Source organism: Rhipicephalus microplus, chromosome X (assembly GCF_043290135.1).
Source record: "Rhipicephalus microplus isolate Deutch F79 chromosome X, USDA_Rmic, whole genome shotgun sequence".
Lineage (NCBI taxonomy): Eukaryota > Metazoa > Arthropoda > Arachnida > Ixodida > Ixodidae > Rhipicephalus > Rhipicephalus microplus.
Genome location: NC_134710.1, coordinates 180,413,737 through 180,433,913, shown reverse-complemented (window position 1 = coordinate 180,433,913; position 20,177 = coordinate 180,413,737). Strand labels below are relative to the sequence as shown.

At 47.8% G+C, this 20,177-nt stretch overlaps 3 non-coding genes across 3 annotated transcripts; all 3 read left to right on the top strand.

The window, feature by feature from the left end:
• The first annotated feature begins 18,725 nt into the window (after positions 1-18,725).
• Positions 18,726-18,798, top strand: TRNAT-CGU (transfer RNA threonine (anticodon CGU)). The gene has a single exon. It is a non-coding gene; the product is annotated as a tRNA-Thr (tRNA).
• A 385-nt stretch (positions 18,799-19,183) lies between these two features.
• Positions 19,184-19,256, top strand: TRNAT-CGU (transfer RNA threonine (anticodon CGU)). The gene has a single exon. It is a non-coding gene; the product is annotated as a tRNA-Thr (tRNA).
• A 385-nt stretch (positions 19,257-19,641) lies between these two features.
• Positions 19,642-19,714, top strand: TRNAT-CGU (transfer RNA threonine (anticodon CGU)). The gene has a single exon. It is a non-coding gene; the product is annotated as a tRNA-Thr (tRNA).
• The last annotated feature ends 463 nt before the right edge of the window (positions 19,715-20,177 follow it).

Below are 20,177 nucleotides of genomic sequence, written 5' to 3'. Positions count from 1 at the left end.
GAGATGAGGTGCATAATGTTTGCTTATAATGCGGTATATTACAACCGGGATTAGTCGAATTCACGAGGACGACGAGAAGCAAAAGTTTGATCTGTTTTGTCTGTGCGGGTGAACACTCAATTTGAACACAAAAGCGGGTATAGCCGTTAGCATTCTCGCAGTAGGTTTGATGAAATCCGTGATCACGAAAGCATTTGTGGCTCCACAATTTCTTCGAGAAACGCGGCTTTATTGACGTTCTTGTACTCGTTGCTAAAATCTGTAAGCATCGCCTTTGCTTTCCCCCCACAAAGCTCGAATGTCCCTCTTATAACGCAAATGCAGCGACTGACAAACGTGTAATTTATCTCTCTTGATGATGCTTTTTGTATTTTTGTTCCTTCGGTGCCGAGAGAAAGTATAATGCTGGAGAGAGGCGTAAGAACAGTGCCTTGCTCGGTAAACACATTCAGTGCGTGGCTCACTGGCGTCGGGTCGGGCGGCAGCACTTTTTCTGAGGTTAGTATTATTGACTATGATCTCGAGTCAATCTCAGTATGGCACCGTAGTGACATAAGAAGTCTTTCATAAGTATCACATCTCTGAGAAATATTGTGGGAAGACAAATTTTACCGGATAAGTTCGATAATTGATGGTGCCTCACTTTGCAGACCCAGCTGGTGTTATTAGATGGACTCCAGCCGTCCACATTTCGGGCCTTCTGAAGCAGCCTTCACTTTCTTCAACTTGGCGGCAAACAGTCCTCTGACGACGGAATATTCTCGACATTATGAAAGAGCAGTGACACTGTGGCCACCAAATAGGATGTCGAGGTAGGCAGTCCACCGTTTGCATTGTGGTCGGTATGTACTACTGCTTCTATGTCCCGTCATCAGGCCTTTTTCGGGCCATGAAGTTCGGTCGTCGAGCCTTCGTTCGGTTTGCATTGTGGTCTTAAGATTTCGACGAGAAGAATCGAGAGGGATGGAGAATCTTCGGTGTAGCGCGAAAAAGCAACCGAACCTTAATCCTTTACGGCCTTTATTGTTTCGGATAGGAGCTGGCGGACTAGTCCGCCTATGACAGCTGAAGTGCAGGCGTTGTGATGAGATGAAGTGGCCCATGGAGACGACAAATGCGGAAGTCGTCAGGGCGTCCAGTGTGCTCCTTCCAGATAGTTGGCGGTGGCACCTGGATGGTGATCACGCTATGGACGCGATGCTGTGACAGCGAAGACACGTTCCCATGTGGCGGTGCTGGCAATGGTGGTAGGTGTGGCTGGCTTCACTGCTGTGGTAGCGAGAGGGTGGTTGTCAGGAGCACGCCAATCATCTGTTTTTTCAGGCGCGCAGCGCGAGCCAACAGCTGGATGGTATGGAGTCATTGGTGTCTAGCGCTGGTACTGTGGCGGGGCGGCGTCTTGACGTGGGTGCGCAGAGGAAGTGGTACCACGGCCTACAGCAGCATGGCTGATCGCTTGTGGTTCAGGCTGCATGGTTAAGGTACTCCCAGAAAGATTGCTGCATATCTTCGTGAGCGATGTTGGCAATAGAATGCACCTGACGTTGCGATCCGACTTGCATAGCACTTTCCCCATTACGATTGTCTCGAGTAAGCCGTCGGTGGCCATCCAGTGCACCTCGGGATATGTTGCAGACAGCGGAGAATAGCTATATTGTTTCGTCCGCACCTCAAATGTCTTCTCAATAGTTCTAGCGCGGATGAGGAATTCGACGACTGTATTGGGCGAGATGTGGACAAGTCCTGTGCACAGTCTTTGTTTGACACCCCGCATAAACAGGCAAATGCTTTTTTTTTGTTCTTCAGGCATGCCGGCGTCGGCTTGGTGATAAAGTCGGGCTACCTGTTCCGAGAATATGATAATGTTTTTATGAAAATGAGAACCTGGAGGTAGTCACGTTGGTGAAGATGGTGTCGTTTGGTAGCTGAACCTGTGTCTCCAACGACAAAGCAGCCCTTTTGTAGAACCGAGGTAAGAAGTGGTTGCGTGGCAGTTTGTTAGTTCAATTTTATTTAGTTTGTGCGGTAAGCTTGCATGCTCACCGTTCTGCTGCATTTGCTCCGGCACAAAGCATTCCTTTGACGGCATTGTCAGCGTCCGAACGGTTCGGCGCTGATCGTGGACGCTGTATGCCTGCATGCCACCCCGTGAATTGCTGGGGCGCCTGAGATTACTGAGCGCTTATGGTTTCTTGTTAACTCAGGTCAAATGACCCAACCCTACGTGGGCGACAAGGTAGTAGGAAAGAAAACGTCATTGTGACGACCCGCTCATTGCTTCAGGGAACTTTCGGCCTGCGCATGCATGAACCTCTTCGGGCACCCAGCGCGGCGGTACGGCCCCTCGCAACGGTCCGGCTTTTAAAGCGCGAGATAGACGTGCGATTTTCCGTGCGATGCGGCGTGCGGTTTCGCATGGTGCGGCGTGCCGCATGCGACGTTTTGGGACACATGGGGGCGAAGAAGCTATCAGCGGCTGGCTCCACCCCCCATGCGGCGCCTCGGCATGCGTGGTCGGACGACTTTGTATTCTCGTAATGAAGCTCGAAACAAACAGGATTGCACAGCCACGCTTCGTTCCATTAACAAATAATTATTAAAACATATTGTCACAGGTAATGGGTATGAGCCATCAACTGTAGGTGGAATCCTTGGGAAGTGAAGAAAGAAGAGGGCTTTTGCGTCCTGGTCTGAGGGCAAGCAAGACGTCGTTTCGTCGCTGTCTGTAATTACGTCCGTGGCACTGGTGGAGGGGCTGGGTAAATGCGCCTCGGCTGCAGATTTTCAGCCGATACACCGAGCTACTTGGAGACAGCTACAGCTCCCACGGCAAGAAGCAGTCGCCGCCTGCGAGGACTATCTCCCGAGTGCGGTCCCCGCTCTCGAGACGAGATGGCAACTTCAACTAACAACCAGGCGAGTCAAACCAACGACGCCTATTCTTTTCTCCCGCATCTTTTTTATGCGCCACAAACACCACGCTCATTCCATGGAGACATTTATGAAGATGTTGACGACTGGCTTGACCACTTCAATCGAGTTGCCAACATCAACGAATGGGATGAAGCTCGCAAGCTGCGGAGAGTTTACATTGCGTTAGAAGACTCTGCCAAAACGTGGTACGAGAATCACGAGGGTTCCTTTGCGACGTGGCATGAGTTCAGCCGACAGTTTCGTGATGCGTACCGCAGCACTGAAAGGAAAGAGAGAGCGGAGCAGGCAATCTCGTCTCGGAACCAACGACCCAACGAGAGAGTTTCGATGTTTGTCGAGGACATCCTTCGACTCTTCAAGCGTGCTGACCCTGCAATGTCTGAGGAAAAGAAGGTGCGGCATTTAATGCGTGGGGTAAAAGAGCAGCTCTTCGCCGGACTCGTGCGCAATCCACCGACGACTGTGGCAGAGTTCATAAATGAGGCAACCACAATGGAACGTACTCTCCAGTATAGGCCGTTTCAGTATGAACGCCACGACGTGACCCATGCTGCATGCTTTATCGGGGCTGACAGCGAGAGGCATGCCCTCGCTGAGTTCATAACAAGCGTCGTGTGGGACGAGCTGCGCCAACTCCAAGCAGCGGGACCCCAACCACCCGTAAGTGATCTCACAGATTTAATCCGAAATGAGATCCGACAGGTGGTCACCCCACTCGCGCCAACAAGGCCTGAGGCCCCTGTGCTGACTTATGCGGCGGCTCTGCGATCTCCTGCACCACATGGCCCTGATCCCACCATGGGGAGAATGGATCAGGCTAGCCATCGATTCCAGGGCACCTATTCGACTCCGCCACCCGCCTCAAGGTTTCCGAGTGCACCAGCTTATCGTCCGTCTGGATCGCGGCAGAACGCCACAAAGGCCAGCGTGTGGCGTACGTCCGATAACCGTCCACTCTGCTACCACTGTGGTGAAGCGGGTCACGTCTACCGTAACTGCCAGTACCGCCAACTTGGTCTCCGTGGCTTTCACCCTGATGCTCGGTGCCCGCGTTACGGTGAGCGTCCTCGCGACATCGAAGCGTACCTTACGGGCCAGCAAGCTCCTCGCCTTTGTCAACGCCCCCAATCACGATCACCATCACCTTGCCGCCCCACGTCACCTAGCATTCCCTCGTCATCTTATGCTCCTTTCAGAGGCCGGTCACCGAGTCCCCACAGGGGAAACTAGAAACCGCGGCTCCTGGGGGTGAAGCCGCATCCCAACGAACTGTCAAAGAGCCTCCTTCGACGCAAAGACCCGACGAAGACCGTTCTGACTTTCCAGTCGTTTCCGAAAGTCATAAGACTGTTTCCGCCGACATCACCGTACACGTCGATAATCACGTCATCACTGCCCTCGTCGACACCCGCGCCGATTATTCGGTTATGAGCAGCGCCCTAGCATCCCACCTGAGGAAGGTAACTACCCCTTGGCAAGGACGGCCGTAGCGCACGGCAGGGGGCCAACTCGTCACGCCAACTGGAATGTGCACAGCCGGTGTTCGAGTCCGTGCTTCGACGTTCATAGGGTCTTTCCTCGTGTTACCTGTGTGCTCCCGTCCACTCATTGTGGGGCTGGACTTTCTTCGCGAACACGGTGCAATTGTTGACCTACGAGACTTGCAGTTGTCGTTCGCGGACCCGTTTCATCCTGAACCGGAAAACGCCGCTCATCGAAGGCTGCCCTACGTGTATCCTCCGAATCTGTTACTCTGCCTCCCCGCAGCAGCCTTTTTATCAACGTTGAATGTGACCAAGACGTCCCCGATGCTGTAATTGCAGAAGGAAATTTGTCCCTACTTTTTGCACAACAAATCTGCGTTGCCCGAGGTATTGTTCAGCCCAGTAGAAAGCAGGCTTGCCTATTAGTCAAGAATTTCAGCGAGGGGTATCGCCATCTTACCAAACACACTGCGATTGCATACCTTGAGGATATTGCCGACGTCCCTGGTCCCTCAACATTATCTGCTCTTTTGTCGTGCGACGATTCCGCCATGACATTTGCAAGCACTCTCGACATAAACCAGGGTGTGCCGTCTGCACAACGGGAACGTCTTTTGAAACTACTCGGATCATTTCGGGACTGCTTCGCTACGAACGACTTCGAAAGTTAACCAAACACCACTTGCAAAGCATCGTATCATCACCGAGCCTACCAAGAGACCCATTCGACAGCATGCCTACAGTCTCGCAAAAAGAACAAGACGTTATACGCCAACAGGTCCAGCAGATGCTCAAGGACGATGTCATTCAGCCATTGACCAGTCCCTGGGCGTTCCCTGTTGTGTTAGTAAAGAAAAAAGATGGTACTCTGCGATTTTGCGTCGACTACCGAAAGTTGAATAAGATCACGAAGAAAGACGTGTATCGTTTACCACGAATAGACGACTCGCTGGACCGCATTCGCAATGCTCCTTACTTTTCTTCCATGGATCTACGCAGCGGCTATTGGCGAATATCTGTTGATGAGCGTGACCGCGAAAAGACCGCCTTCATTACTCCTGACGGACTCTACGAGTTCAAGGTCCTTCCCTTCGGCTTATGCTCGGCACCAGCTACTTTTCAAAAAAATGATGGACGCGGTTCTTTCTGGGCTAAAATGGCAATCGTGTCTTGTCTACCTTGACGATGTGGTCGTCTTCTCGGACACGTTTGAGCAGCACGTCCAGCGCTTACAGGCAGTTCTTCAAGCGATTCGAACAGCTGGACTTTCTCTCAAACCTGAGAAATGCCACTTTGCATTCGAGGAACTGAAATTTCTTGGTCACGTCGTCAGCCACGCCGGTATACATCCAGACCCTGAGAAAACGAAAGCTGTTGCCGCATTTCCTGTCCCAACGAACAAGCGCGACCTCCGCCGATTTCTGGGACTCTGCGCATATTACAGACGCTTCGTCAAAGGCTTTTCTAAAATCACTGAACCGCCAAATGAACTTACGAAAGACGGCGTACCGTTTGTTTGGTGTCATGATCAGCATCACGCCTTTGGCATGCTACGAAACCATCTCCAAGCCCCACCTGTACTCGGTCACTTTGACGATAACGCTGCCACAGAGCTACACACGGATGCCAGCAACGTCGGACTTGGAGCTGTACTGGTTCAATGGCAAAATGGCGTAGAGCACGTGATTGCCTATGCAAGTCGAACACTGTCATCCGCAGAAAAAAACTACTCTGCAACAGAAAAGGAATGCTTAGCCGTTGTTTGGGCTATAACAAAGTTTCGCCCTTATTTATACGGTCGACCATTCAGGGTAGTTAGCGACCACCATTCTTTATGCTGGCTCGCCAACCTCAAAGACCCTTCCGATCGTCTAGCACGCTGGAGCCTTCGGCTGCAAGAATTTGACGTTACAGTCATTCACAAGTCAGGACGCAAACACACTGATGCTGACTGTCTCTCACGTGCACCAATTGGAAGTATGAACGCGGACGTTGAAGAGGACGATACATTCTTTTCCTCTGTGTCAGCAACCGACTTGGCTCAACAACAACGCGACGACATGGAGCTAAGCCCGCTGATTGACTACCTCGAAGGCCGAAAACGCAGCCTTCCTCGAAACTTCGCACGTTCGCTGGCCTCGCTCTGCATCAGGGATGGAGTCCTTTATAAGAAAAATTTCGACCATACCCCGGCTACTTACCTACTGGTTGCGCCGATCTCGCTTCGGGACGATATTTTACATGCTTGTCATGACGAACCATCATCCGGACACCTTGGCTACACGCGCACATTGGAAAGAATTCGCCGCTCATACTACTGGCCCCGCCTCGCGAAGACAGTCAAGCAGTACGTCCGCACATGCCGTGACTGTCAACGCCGTAAGATTCCACCTGTCCGACCAGCAGGATTACTACAGCCTATCGCTACGCTGAAGACACCATTCCATCAAATCGGCATTGACTTGCTCGGCTCATTTCCCACCTCTTCGTCTGGAAATTGGTGGATTGTGGTTGCCACCGATTATTTAACGCGTTACAGTGAAACAAAAGGCCCTGCTCAAAGCTACCGCAGCCGAAATCGCACAGTTTTTTGCCACCAGCATCGTACTTCATCACGGAGCGCCAGCTGTAATAATTACTGATCGTGGTACAGCTTTCACCGCAGAGATGCTTCAAGAAGTGCTGAGACTAAGTGGTACAGAACATCGGAAAACCTCGGGTTATCACCCCCAAACAAATGGACTCACTGAACGGTTGAACAAGACCATTGCAGATATGCTATCTATGTATGAAGCCGTTGATCACAAGAACTGGGATGGTATACTCCCTTACGTAACTTTTTCTTACAATACAGCAGTCCAAGAGAGTACAGGTTTCACCCCATTCCACTTAGTTCATGGTCGAGAGGTCACTACAATGCTCGACGCAATGCTCCTTCCCAACAACTTGAGCATGTTCAACACGGACGCTGCATTGTTCACTCAACGCGCCGAGGAGGCCCGTCAACTCGCCCGACCGTATTCAGGCTCGCCAAACTGCCGACGCACACCGCTACAACCTTACACACCGAGAGGTTACCTTCAAACCAGGCGATGAAGTTTGGGTGTGGACTCCCATCCGACAGCGTGGTCACTCTGAGAAGTTGCTTCGGCGCTACTTCGGCCCTTACAAAGTTCTGCGCCGACTCAGTGACGTTACGTATGAAGGTCTCCCTGAGGGCGCCTCAAGACGTTCCCGTCGGTTTCCACAAAGTGATGTGGTGCACGTGTCAAGACTCAAGCCATATTTCTCGTGTCATACATCTAACGTGGACTAACTTACCATGCAATGACTATTTTTTGTCACTTTGGTTTTTTTTCTATTGTCTTGTGTACTTACTCCTTTCTTTATTGAGTACTTCTATGACGCCAGCCAATTTTTCTCACCTTACGACGGAGTTGTTGAGATCCATGGTAGCATCTTTTCTTTCTAATTTTTTTTCCTCAACGCTCATTACCAGCATCGAGCCGATACTTTTCGAGGAGAGGAAGTAATGTCACAGGTAATGGGTATGAGCCATCAACTGTAGGTGGAATCCTTGGGAAGTGAAGAAAGAAGAGGGCTTTTGCGTCCTGGTCTGAGGGCAAGCAAGACGTCGTTTCGTCGCTGTCTGTAATTACGTTCGTGGCAATATTCGTGAACGACAAGCACATCGCGACAGCGGTAACAGCTGATTATTCACGACTCCGACAGGTAGGCCTAGCATGGCGGGTGCCAGCCGTCGCCTACGCCGTTCACACGCGAGCTCGTCATCGAGCGCTTGTTTTTGACAACACTAAAGCAAAGGTGGAAGCGAAGCGAGCCAGCGCAGAAACGCTGGTAGCCGTGTTTGCCTGCGAAATGACCTTGCATCGCTGCTCACAATCTCCACTCTCACTAACGGTTTCAAAGCGGAATTCGTCGTGCAGGAATGGCACACTTCAAACATCACTTTATTCAATCCGGAATAATATCACGTCACCAAGGAAATGTACTCGATGTTTGTCGCAGTCGGCGATGTCAGCAAATCCACGCTCGCACCGCTCCATTGACTCGTTTGAACTGGCCTGGATCACGGGTGATGGGAGCGGATACAGGGAGATGGCGCCGCTAGCGACATGACGTCACTCGTCTGCTCGCACTGTGATTGGCTGCTGCCATGCGGCGCTTCGATGCGGCGACGAAAACATCTGGCTGGTTTGATGCTCGCCGCACCCTCTATGCGGCGGTGCGACGTGATAATACGTCATGAAACGTCACCACTCCTGCTGTCGCATCGTCGCACCGCACGCCGCATCGCACGGAAAGTCGCACGTGTGTCTCGCGCTTAAACGAGAGAATTCGCTCGCTGGACTCGGTGCCGACCAGTTGTGCGCCCGCGATCTCCGACGACTGCGCAGCTCTGGCCGACCGGCTCGCCCTCCACCATCTCCTGACGCCGTGAAGCACTCGCTGAGTGGTGCCCCGTCCTCGGACTCCTTCGACCGTGTCCATCTTTCTCTATTTTATTTTCTGTATGTGGCTGTCCTCATCTCTATCTCTATCCCTTTTAATCTTCCATATCCCTTTTAATCTCTCCTTACCCCCATCTCTCGTGAGCCACTGTTGAGGGGTCGCACTATGATGCAGACAGTTATGGGGCTCACTTTTATCTTCTTTTCTCTCTTTTAAGGATCGCTTACATAAACGAGATAGTCGTAGGCTGCAACATTGTCAATAAAACAGTCACGGCGACCAAGACCAGCTGCCACAATGATGACTACTGTGTTCCCGGCTACAGTCGTGATGCAGAGGCCCAGGGAGCAGCCGTCTTTTCGTGAATCAATCATCGTTTGGAGACCCGGAAACCTGACTTCAGACATACATCTGTGTCGCCACATTTAGCAGCCGGAACAAAGAAAACAATCTTCGCCACGTCTACTTCTACCTGGAAGACGCGGCGAAGACCTGGTTCGAGACCTGGTTCGAGAATGGAAAGAGATCTCTTCTAAGAACCAGGTTCGAGGATATGTTTCAGAGAGTATTCTTGGACACGTTCGCGAGCGTCATACTCAAGAAAAGAAGTGAAATTCAGGGTTTTCATTGTTGTGAAATCAACTCTCCCCACTCGGCACCGGAGACACACCACCCCAGGTGGTGTAGCAAAGTGGGAGGAAGTAACGTACTGCCGCTATGTGAATACCGGTGATTGACTCGTCGGTTGCTTGAAGAGGAAGTAAAAACTAGAAATTTTAGCAAAGTTGAGAGAAAACCTATGTTTACACACTATACCGAATATATTACGGAGTTTAGGGCATACAAGTTACTTAAAAATCACTTTGAAATGAACCGTCTGCAGTGCAACCCTACAAGATTTGGCAGAGCTGATGGTGCCTAACACCTTAAGCCCAGTTAAGAACGCTGGGCGGTACACCGGGGCCGCTTATTATTTCCTGGATGCTCCGCCTTTACGGAACTCTCGGAGAATCGTCAGCTGTTTGTCCTGTGATGCAAAAGTGCACTTCTCAAATCAAAAACCTAACCCTGAGGATTATACTTTCGTGCAAGCGTGAGGGCTCATGCCCCTTGCACCAAACAACAGAGCAACAATATACAAATAAAACAAAGCTAATCTAAAGTCTTAGAGGGAAGGGCAAGCTCACCAGGCTTAGAACTATCTATAAACTTAAAGCTACGAGTTCTGGGATTTGGTGAAAGAAAGGCCTCCCTGGTAACACGTCAACTTCTTGACGACGGAACAGAAATGCGCCTGTGTCTCGTAAGCGGAACCGATCACTCTCCACACATGGTTCCCCTTACAAGCTCGTTTCAAAGGATTAGCATGGAAATAGCCGAGGGCATGCCAGGGTGACAAATTTCATCAGAGGTGCCGACCGCATGCCTGTTTACTTGGCGATAGTTATAGAGCGAGAACAAAACGACGACACAGAGACAAGAAGGTCACGAAACAGTCTCTGTGTCGTCGTTTTGTTCTCGCGCTATAGCTATCGTCATACCATACCAACTAGCCCAAGCTGCCACACTTCTATGTTTCCTTGGACGTCGAGCTCGCTTTGCCGTTTCACAAGCCCGCCCGCTTCCGATAGCTACCTGGAGTAAAGCGGGAGACACATGGTGGGAATTCAGATGTGATTTGCCGTACGGCTGTTCGTGCAAACAGCCGCATCCGACAGGCGTCCAACAGCATGCGGTGACGATTTGCACGCCGCGCATGCATCCAACTTGCTGAATGTAGCCGCGGGACAGCCGCGCTGGTTTGGCGACCGCAGCCAATGGCAGCGCAAGAGCGTGACAAAGGGTGCCACAGGTGGGTACCGTCGCAAACTTCTGCCTCTCCGCCACTATGACCGCCCTTGTATTTTTTTGGATATCACCGTTGCCAGTGGCATTAAAAACATTGAAAAGGCTGTTAGACTGTTTCTGACGTAAAATAACTCATGAGTGAATAAAGTGATGGTTAAAGTGTGCTGTTTCTGCAGGGCAACGTCCGTTTTCGAAACAACGACGGGATGTCGAGCCGTGATGGAAGTCCATTTTGCAGGTAGACAAACATTGGTAGCGGTGGTCACGGCGAACCGGCCCGCTTCTTTCCCACCTTTGCTTTTTACATCGAGGCCGTCGATTAAACCAGTTGCACGGGTGAAAGCGTCATATAAGTGTACGAGTTTTTATCGTGTTGGTAAAAAGAAGCGCTCGACAATGAGCTCACGTTGGAAAAAGAGCGGCACTACCGAGACCGTCGGCCTTGCTAGGCCTAAGCTCGGAGTCAATAATGCATGCGGGCTATGTCGATGTTTGTCGCTTGCGAAGGCAATGTTATTGGCGATGTTATTATACAGCAAGGCATGGCTCTATGAGCTTCTTCATTTTGCGCTTAATAAAGAGGATAGGATCTCTTCCGAGCGGGCAACCTGAGGGGGCCGTATGTGGGCGCAGCCTGAGCGCTGATGGCTGTTCGCCCCACGTGTTGTGAACCGTCGTACGCGGCATGCGGCGTCACGCGCCGCATCGGGTGCCAAATCGCACCATGTGTCTCCCGCTTTATGCCTTAGGGCTTCAGTATATTTTTCCTCACGCTGGGGGCTTGGCTCCCGACGTTTAGTGGATGTCTGAAACATGACGGAATCAGCGCCTGCACCAGTCGTCACGTGTTTGTGGCGGTGAAGGCTGCAGCGAGACTGGGAAATACGAAACTTTTTATTTGGGTCAACTTGTGCCTGAAAATGGAAACTCCAAATACAAGTAATACACACTGTGCACTTATGACGGCGTGAACAGTCGTCGCCCGTCAAGTAACGTGATGATCGTTGATAGGTGCCATCTTATCTACATCAAAAAAAAAGAAGTTGGAATTTAAGTGGATTGTTTTTCTTTGTTAGGCGCAATAATAATAAAATCTAAGAGGCAATGACTTCATTGATGTTAGGTCTCATTAATATTATATTCATCAGTCATCGAACCATCCAGAATTATTACTGCTGCTTGCGTAAAGATCTCGAATAAACCCGACGATTCGCGTACTACGCGTAAACTTAACAGAATGATGTCAAACAATCGCGAAGCTTCTCAAACATTATGGCGCGTTCTACACCAAGCGATGCTAAGAGTCCTTGTAAGTGAAAACCAAACACATCAAAACAAAAGCAGCAAACACGCGAGGCATCACACACGAACAGATGTGATCACACGCACTAACATTTATCACAATGAGCTAACCCCCACCTCGTACTGGTACGCGAAAAATGTTTTGAATACACACAGAAATGTGATGATGCGTAGTGATGTGGCCATAGTATTCCGCGTCATGTGCACACATTAGGCGGGGAACGCTACATCAGGATGGCAAATTCAAAGTGCGCCGCCTTGCTGAAATTTATCTCACCGCGTGCGTCGCGCCATCTATCAAAAGCGGTACGAAGCAACACTCCCGGCTACCGCACCGGGAAATGCGACTAGGAGAATAAGCCAAAGAGTGGTGCGGAATTATTGTTGATTTCACCCGGTGGAATGCGTACTTTGACTTGCTCTTCGAGGCTGCGATTTGCACTCTCTCAAAAACTCAAACGTGAGGACCCCATAAAAGTCCAAAGTAATCACACTGATTGCTGTCATGACTGCGAAAGCAATTGGTTTGACAGCGAAAGCTGTTATGAATGAGATCAGAACACGGGTCACGCGTGGTGCCGTAGCTGTCCACCGCCGCCACCACCCGTGTCCACAACCTGTATCGAAAAAAAAAAGCCTAGTAAAAAACACCATTCATATATTAGGATTCAAACCCGCGTCTGCTGCGTGCTAGTCCAGTCTTCCACGAGCCACGCCAATTTTTTTCTTCCATGGCATTTATTACAATGTGCTTGTAAGGTGTTTATAAAGTGGCCTCCGGTAGGCTTGATGTCGGAAAAGGAATCACGTTATTATGAGTAATATAGCGTTTTAGAGCATCAAAGGAACAACCAGGCGTCACACAATACGCATTGCGTAACGAGTGGGACGTCCAATGCTCCATATCATTAGGTGACATGTTCTTGATCACGTATTAACTGTGGCGCATTCCTACTTGAGGCATAATTTATCGTTGTCAGCCTCAACATGAAAAAAAAAGCACAAATTCCTAACAAGCGTGTAGCAGATACCACCACGCTTCTCCAAAGAATGACAAAGGATAGCATAGCGAACGCTGGCTTACTACACAAATTATTATGATTAATAATGACTAGTGGGTACCCAGCAGTGTGCTTGTATTAGTTACCCAAAGAGTGTTTATAAAAAAGCTCTGACAGGTCACTGTTCTAGCTTTCGCTGTGACTGTGCTGAAGGTTCAGCGCAGGCCTGGCGTTTTTTATATGCGAAGCATTTCTGAGCGAACGTCGGCGAATTTGACCGTATCTATCTATCTATCTATCTATCTATCTATCTATCTATCTATCTATCTATCTATCTATCTATCTATCTATCTATCTATCTATCTATCTATCTATCTATCTATCTATCTATCTATCTATCTATCTATCTATCTATCTATCTATCTATCTATCTATCTATCTATCTATCTATCTATCTATCTATCTATCTATCTATCTATCTATCTATCTGTCTGTCTGTCTGTCTGTCTGTCTGTCTGTCTGTCTGTCTGTCTGTCTGTCTGTCTGTCTGTCTATCTATCTATCTATCTATCTATCTATCTATCTATCTATCTATCTATCTATCTATCTATCTATCTATCTATCTATCTATCTATCTATCTATCTATCAATTTTTGCTATCCTGTTTGTTTCGGTTATCAATACTGAAATTGGCTTGGCATAGCATGACTGTATGATGAGCATGAGTGAGTAGTCATTAAATGAAAACTATGTAATGTATGTCATTAATGTCATGTTTTACATTTCATGGTCTTGCTGCTCTTCCAATGGTTTCGTTCACATGATATATCGCAAAACTGGTATGGTGTGACATTACTGCACGGCGAAAATAAGTGACAGGCCCTTCCGTGGATATCATGACATGCGCTCTTTGTAACAACATGACTACATGCCACACTCATGACGCGCTCGCGCTTTTTTTGCTACCTTTACATACACCGAATTTGGTATTAAGAGACCTGAATCGATGATGAAGGTATATGACTGGTGCAAACATAATAATTGCGGCATGCGTGTCGTGGAAAACATGGCTACACGCCACGCTCATGATGCGTTCGTGGTCTTTTCACTTGCTTCACATACACCAAAGTTGGTATTACGTGACGTGAATGGATGATGAAAGCATATGATTGGTGCGAACATGATAGCCATGACATGTGTGTCATGTAGGAACATGATTACATGCCACGCGGATGATGCACTCACGGTCGTTTTGCTAGCTTCAAATACACTAAATTTGGTATTACGTGACGTCAATGAATCAATCAATCATTAAATCAATATTTTTATTTGAAAATTATGAAAATACAAAGAATATGTGAACCGATAGCTTTAAGTGGTTATCGGTCTGAATGTTAAGTTATTTGACTGGTGCAAATATAATAACCGTGAGGCGCGTGTCGTGTAAGAACATGACTACATATCACGCTCATGATGCGCTCGCGGCCGTTTCGCTAGCTTCACATGTAGCAAATTGGGTATTACGCGATGTGCATTGGCGAAGAAGAGAAAAACACGCCCAAACATGATAATAATGACATGCGTGTCATGTAAAACATGATTAAATGCTACACTCATAGCGCGCTCGTGGCCTTTTTGCTAGCTTCACATATTGCAAATTTCGTATTACGTGACGTGAATAGACGACGAATGTAAATGTCACGCCCAAATATAATAACCATGACATGCATGTCACGCAAAACATGACACATGCTACACTGATGGAACGCTTGTGGTCGTTTCGCTATAGCTTGAGATATCCCAAATTTTCGTATTACATGACGTGAATGGATGACGAAAAAAACTGACTGGCGCAAACATAATAATCGTGACATGGAAGTCATGTACGGCATAATTTACGTCCGCCTCATAACGTTGTGCTGATTTTAAAGTCACATATCAACCTTTCTCATTCGTGCTTCGCATATCGTCGATTCCCTCTGTACATGGGATCTGTCATTTTTTTGTATGCAACCGCGAAAACGTTTAGCCCTAGGCTCGTCCCACGAGTTATTACTGTTTGCTAACTTGGGATTTTCAACACACTCCATTACGTGTATGCCAATCAGCTAGTTTCATCAAAAACACACATATAGTACAATATTTTTAACGTCTAAACTAATACATACATTAGTTCATTTTCGTCTGGCTTAAAGTTTTTTCTCTTTACTACGCTTATCCATTGGCGGTGAATTCATTCAGAAACAGCGCATCCATTTTTTACAGGATGAAAAGGGACACAACCTCGAAACACACAATAGAAAGTCAAGCAAAAGTTTCGAAAGGAATGACGAAAGGACCAAACCCTACACGCGACTCATACAATAACCTCTGTTCTTCAAAAAAAGACAACTGTTGAACAAGCCATAACACCAGCGCACCTGATACGGACCAGGCAAAGCTTCTGGTAGCTATCCAGGACATCATCAGATTTCTTCACGCTATCGAATTCTGCCATGTTATTAAATTCCACCATTGGTCAACACAAATTGACCCAGTCTGTTGCTATATGATCTCTCTGATCGGCTAAAACTTCTGCAGTCACAAAATTTGACAAGAAGGTAGAATTTCGAAGGGTTTGAAACAGAATGGTGGGCGTTTTTTCTAAGAACGGCTGATATGTACAGTGAAGACAGTGCTACGAAAGGCCTTTAGGACAGCTTTCTTTAGCTATGTTGAATGAGGAACTGTTACATCGTGCACAATAACTTTGACGGCATAAATGGAGACATCACTCACTGTTTATTTTTGCTTGCTTCTCTTTGCGGCGGCGCGTGCCATCGCGCAGCGCCGTAGTCGTAGCGACGCCTTACATTACATATTACCTTATCGTAAACACACACACACACACACACACACACACACACACACACACACACACACATGCTCCGCCACAGTGGTCTAGTGGCTAAGGTACTCGGCTGCTGACCTGGTGGTGGCAGGATCGAATGCCAGCGGCGGCGGCTGCATTTCCGATGGAGGCGGAAATGTTGTAGGCCCGTGTGCTCAGATCTGGGAGCACCTTAAAAAACCCTAGGTGGTAGAAATTTCCGGAGCCCTCCACTACGGCGTCTCTCATAATCTTATGGTGGTTTTGGGATAATAAACCCCACAAATCAATCAATCAATCAATAAACACACATACACAGTTATCTTTTACTGTCTGACGTGGCCCTTCAACTTCTTCGGAGTCTATCTTACGCTTCCTTCTTATGCGTGCATCAAATCCTGACAGATTGGTTGAAGCGTGCACATAGTCAGGTAATCAGATGATAATCAGATAATCTATGATCAGCATTTTTGTTGTCATCTGCTTCGGATGTTTCAGGTTGTGGGGCCCTAAATGACTGATTATAGACGCAGAGATCAGCTTACAACAGCAGAGGGGTCGGATTTCATTTTGCGACTAATTTCATTTTGCGGCTACCAGCAGAAGTGCCGGATTTCATTTTGCGCCCAATTTAGATGCATTCCACACATGGCCTCATCTTCCAATGTGATGCTGGTCGATGTTTTCTAATGATTTTTTTTTGGGTGTGGAGAATCGTGGAGACTGCTTGCCATGAACTGCAGATAATACGCACGTAATCACCTACGACGAAGCTGGGATCCTTAGTTCCACGTTTTCGATCAGTGGAGCTCTTCGAAATTTTTTGCTTTTTTCTCACGCGCTTTCAAAACTGCACAATCACCCTTGACGGGTCCGTGCTGAAGCATTTGTCAGAAGGCAATCGCACAATGTCAAGTCTGGTGCGAGGTTGGCGTCTATGTAGAAGAACAGCGAGTGCCTCAGCAGTAGTCGCGTAAGGCGTGCAGCGATATAGTGGCAGGTAATCAAGTTGGGCTGTTTGTAAATCAAGGCTTTCAAACAGAGCTAATTAAATATTTCCACGTGACGTCTGCAGTTTGTCACTGCAGACGTGCTATCATTTGTTGCATCTGTTCTTTTCGTTCCACACGTAGAACTGTGTACCTATTGTATTTATTGATGCTACTGCCTTTTTTATGTATAACTTTTCGTGTGATGTATCAATAAGAAGAGTCACATTTTCTACGCCTTTTTCAAGAATAGCGCGCGGCACGAAGCGGTGGTATTAGTTTTAAGCCTATGAACGATAGCGCCGGTCGACATTATCGCCGATAATTTTGGGCACCTGTTCGACAAATTCTGTGCCTGCCTCTTAGAACGCCTTTTGGTCTCTTGTGCACTATCGCGAGACTGCTTGACATCTGGTGGATGTGATGCTGCCCCATTCCCAAGTCCCGCCTTAGACCCACAGCGCCAGCTCCGTTCGTGCGTTTGCAGTCGACATTGCTACCAGCAAGCGAGCAAGTCGCCGATTGCAAAGTTTGCCTCCAGAGTTCGGGGGCTTTTGCCCGCACACTGGAAATTATTCGAAAGAAATACTATTAGCCCAGTCTCGTCACTGACATGGCGTTCTATGTAAAAACCTGTAGAGGCTGTTAAAAACGCAAAAAGCCCCCTTCCCCCCTCCCAAGGAACCTGCTTACTATTTAAAGGCCATCGAACCACCCTCAAGGCCTTTTCAGCAGATTGAAATGGACCTTCTCGGACCGTTCCCGACGTCCGCTGATGGCAACAAATGGATCGTCATGGCAACTGGTTGCCTCCCTGACTTCGCCGACACAAAGTCTCTCCCCAAGGGAAGCGCCGCAGAAATCGCGAAGTTAGTCGAAAACATTTTACTGCGACCCGGGGTGCCCGACGTGCTTATCGCTGACAGGGGGATGGCGTACACGGCTGACTTGATGCAAGTTATTCTGCATTACAGCCACACAAGCCAATGCAGGACAACGGCTTTTGCATACATCTTGCAGTGCAGAAAACGACTCAGATGACGCTATTCAAGTTGCTCTACGTAAGAAAACGCGTGCCAACGATCGATGCCATGCTCCCAAACACGACCAATGAAGAGAATTTTGATGTCTCTGCCTACCTGCAGAGAGCAGAAGAGGCTCGACCATTAGCACGTCCACGCATTCAAGGTCAATAAAAAGCCAACGACCGATGCTACAATCTGCACCGCAGCAATCAACAGTATAAACCTGGTGACCGCGTCTAAGTATTGGCTCCCATTCGGAAACGAGGACAAATGAAAAACTGCTGCTTGGCTCCTTAGAGCTCAACAAGATTTCACGACTATTTGGCTCTTTGTAATATGAGGATGTCCCCGATGACCTCCTATCGTCACAGTGACGTCCCCTGCGCTCTCAAGTGTCCATGTCATCCGCTAAGAACCTTTCCATGAGTGCTGATAGTATCACATCAACGCTCAACTTGTATGTTTTTTGTTCAAGTTAAATTTAGCACCAGTTGTCGCGAAATCATGCGTTTCATCAAAACATCTGGACAACGCCTGTTAAAAGGGAAGCAAAGCGTCGGCCGTTGGTGAATGCAGACGTGATATCATTTGTTGCGTCTGTTCTTTTCGTTGCGTGCGTATACACACACACACACACACACACACACACACACACACACACACACACACACACACACACACACACACACATACACACACACACACACACACTCGTTGTTTGGCTTATAGATGGCGCTGACTGTCGCTCCTACTTCTAAATTCACAGATAAAAACCCAAAAAAGTGGATGGAGGGAGTGCCGCTGTAATAGCTCAGTGGTTAGAGCATCGAACGCGTAATTCGAAGGTCGTAGGTTCGATTCCTGCTTACAGTTGGTAATTTTTTCATCCACTTTTCTTTCTTCTTATTTACATTCCATTAATGTTAATAACTTCCCCTGTACATTCCTTGGCATTACTGTCTGTTATATCTCATTATTATTGTGTTAAAAACACGGAAAAACGAGCCCTTAGGTATACACTTCTTTCCCTTATTTCATTGAACGAGGGTCTCGTACTGGCAGACTTGGTGTGTTTAGGTTGTATAAGAGGGACAATTAATCAGCTGCCCGCTCATAATAAGTTCACGTGCTACGTGACGCCAAACATGCGCATAAGAGTGTTTTCACACTCGTTGTTTGGCTTATAGATGGCGCTGACTGTCGCTCCTACTTCTAAATTCACAGATAAAAACCCAAAAAAGTGGATGGAGGGACTGCCGCTGTAATAGCTCAGTGGTTAGAGCATCGAACGCGTAATTCGAAGGTCGTAGGTTCGATTCCTGCTTACAGTTGGTAATTTTTTCATCCACTTTTCTTTCTTCTTATTTACATTCCATTAATGTTAATAACTTCCCCTGTACATTCCTTGGCATTACTGTCTGTTATATCGCATTATTATTGTGTTAAAAACACGGAAAAACGAGCCCTTAGGTATACACTTCTTTCCCTTATTTCATTGAACGAGGGTCTCGTACTGGCAGACTTGGTGTGTTTAGGTTGTATAAGAGGGACAATTAATCAGCTGCCCGCTCATAATAAGTTCACGTGCTACGTGACGCCAAACATGCGCATAAGAGTGTTTTCACACTCGTTGTTTGGCTTATAGATGGCGCTGACTGTCGCTCCTACTTCTAAATTCACAGATAAAAACCCAAAAAAGTGGATGGAGGGAGTGCCGCTGTAATAGCTCAGTGGTTAGAGCATCGAACGCGTAATTCGAAGGTCGTAGGTTCGATTCCTGCTTACAGTTGGTAATTTTTTCATCCACTTTTCTTTCTTCTTATTTACATTCCATTAATGTTAATAACTTCCCCTGTACATTCCTTGGCGTTACTGTCTGTTATATCTCATTATTATTGTGTTAAAAACACGGAAAAACGAGCCCTTAGGTATACACTTCTTTCCCTTATTTCATTGAACGAGGGTCTCGTACTGGCAGACTTGGTGTGTTTAGGTTGTATAAGAGGGACAATTAATCAGCTGCCCGCTCATAATAAGTTCACGTGCTACGTGACGCCAAACATGCGCATAAGAGTGTTTTCACACTCGTTGTTTGGCTTATAGATGGCGCTGACTGTCGCTCCTACTTCTAAATTCACAGATAAAAACCCAAAAAAGTGGATGGAGGGAGTGCCGCTGTAATAGCTCAGTGGTTAGAGCATTGAACGCGTAATTCGAAGGTCGTAGGTTCGATTCCTGCTTACAGTTGGTAA